Source organism: Lycium barbarum, chromosome 9 (genome assembly GCF_019175385.1).
Source record: "Lycium barbarum isolate Lr01 chromosome 9, ASM1917538v2, whole genome shotgun sequence".
NCBI classification, from domain to species: domain Eukaryota; kingdom Viridiplantae; phylum Streptophyta; class Magnoliopsida; order Solanales; family Solanaceae; genus Lycium; species Lycium barbarum.
The window spans coordinates 41,347,259-41,349,014 of NC_083345.1; the positions used below are offsets into that span (position 1 = coordinate 41,347,259).

General features: G+C 41.3%; 1 non-coding gene across 1 annotated transcript; it reads left to right on the plus strand.

The window, feature by feature from the left end:
* The first annotated feature begins 764 nt into the window (after window positions 1-764).
* Window positions 765-870, plus strand: LOC132612467 (small nucleolar RNA R71). Its single transcript, XR_009571825.1, has one exon. It is a non-coding gene; the product is annotated as a small nucleolar RNA R71 (small nucleolar RNA).
* The last annotated feature ends 886 nt before the right edge of the window (window positions 871-1,756 follow it).

A 1,756-nucleotide genomic window follows, 5' to 3' on the forward strand; every position in this document is an offset into this window, starting at 1 on the left:
CTCTTTGTGGTGGATGTTGCTCACGAGAAAGATCTCGCATTTGTGACTCAAGTTTATGAATCGAAGCGGTGTGAGAGCCTACCATTTTGGTCAAAATTTCCATCTTCTTGTCACTCTTATGCTGGTTTTCCAATATCTTTTCAAGCATAGATTCCATTCGAGAGGTCCCTTAATCATTGGAAGGACCTTCTCGCCAATTTTGAGAGTTAGAAGTACGGCCCTTTGGTGGAACATAGGTATTGGAGTTCTGATTACCATAATTGTTGTTGTTGTAATCTCTCCTGTCCGAACCACCATATTCATTGCTTTGTTGTTGGGGTCTCCATTGATTTTGATAACCCCCTTGAGAGTGATCGATATAATTAGCATCCTCACGTTGTGGCTACCCCTATAGATAAGCTTCTTCCGAGACTTGGTACATTCCGGGAGCATGAGATGGCATCTCTTCGACAACATTCACACTTTTAGCTTCTTTCTCCGTAAGCCTCTTTGACAATAAATCCACGGTGGTTTGCAATTTAGCAAAAGCATGATCTCGCTCAGGATTTTCTTTGGCCACCGCGGCAGCAGAGGGACTACCATATGACAAGATTTCACTATCACTTGGGTGCCAAGCTTGATTGTGGGTGGTGAGCTTATCGAGCAACCTGGTGATGTTGACAAATGATTTGTCCATGAAGCATCCCCCAGCTACAGAGTTGACAACAATTTGATTCATTGTATCTAACCCCTTGTAGAACTTCTCAGTGAGAATAGCATCCGGAAACCCATGAGTTGGAGATTGAGCTAGGTAGTTCTTGAAACGCTCCCATGTCGAATATAATTGTTCCCCCGGAAGTTGTTTAAACTCAAAGATCTTATCCCGAAGCTCAACCTTTTTGCTTGGTGGGAACCACTTCTTTAAAAATGTATTGGCTAACTCGCTCTAGGTATGAATAGAATTGTTGGGGAGCTTTTCATACCATTCCCTTGCTTGGCCAGCCAAGGAATATTTAAAGACCCGTAACCGAAGTGCATCAGCAGAAACAGCACCTTGGGATTGTTGAGCACACACATGCAAGAAGTTCTTCAAATGTCGGAGTGGACAATCCTCCGAAGAGTTTCGAAAATAACCTTCAAGTTTCAGCAGCTAATAGATAGAACTATCAATTTTGAAAGTAGCATTTCTAGTTCTAGGAGGAATCACAGCAGAAGCATAATCAGCTTCATTGATGAATTCCGCAAATATATTCTCATCCTCATCCTCTTCCGGTGCAGGTGGGTTCACTTGGAGTCCACCTTGGTTTTCGATTCTGTCTTCCTGCCATGCTCACCTAGTTCACCACAACATCAAACAAGGTATGATGGAATAGAAAACGTTTTAAAGAAGAGGACACAACAATCAGTAATTTCTAAACCGTATACCCCAGCAACGGCGCCAAAATTTGATATGCTAAAATTACACCTATTAATGGTGTAAAGTGGACATTGTCAAATATAGTAACCCAAACAAGGTTGGGGTCGAATCTCATAGAGAATATGGAAAGAAAATGGTACTAATTGTATCTGATACTAGTCTTTAAGGGCTTTAATCCTATTCCGAATATTTTGAAAAGAGATTTGGTTTGTATTCGCTATTTTGAAGAGGTTGGAATTTGTTTGGATTTGGAGAACCAAAGTTGTGTCCCCGCGATGATTAGATGTTATGCTATGGGTGTCAATATGATATATTTCTAATGGGTCGGGGTTATGTATGCACTTAATCTTCCGTCGATTC